Genomic DNA, 261 nt, shown 5'->3' on the forward strand with positions numbered 1-261 from the left:
GACATGCAACTTTTAACTCACTTCATCCCGCTACCACCTGCGCACACCCTGGCTCTCCCCCTTCAACGCACCTCATCATTATATATCGACGCCCCTTAACACCCAATCCCTGCCTCTGTTCTCCGATCTGCGTCAAATATTACGCTCGTCACGCTCGGAGTCCTCGGCCAAGGAGATCTACACTTCTGAAGGTGGTCCGATTTTCCCTCTGATTTCTCCGATAATCCCAAGTGATTATCAACATGAAACGACGAGAAATAG

Source organism: Penaeus monodon, chromosome 15 (assembly GCF_015228065.2).
Source record: "Penaeus monodon isolate SGIC_2016 chromosome 15, NSTDA_Pmon_1, whole genome shotgun sequence".
In the NCBI taxonomy this organism is placed as follows: Eukaryota; Metazoa; Arthropoda; class Malacostraca; order Decapoda; family Penaeidae; genus Penaeus; species Penaeus monodon.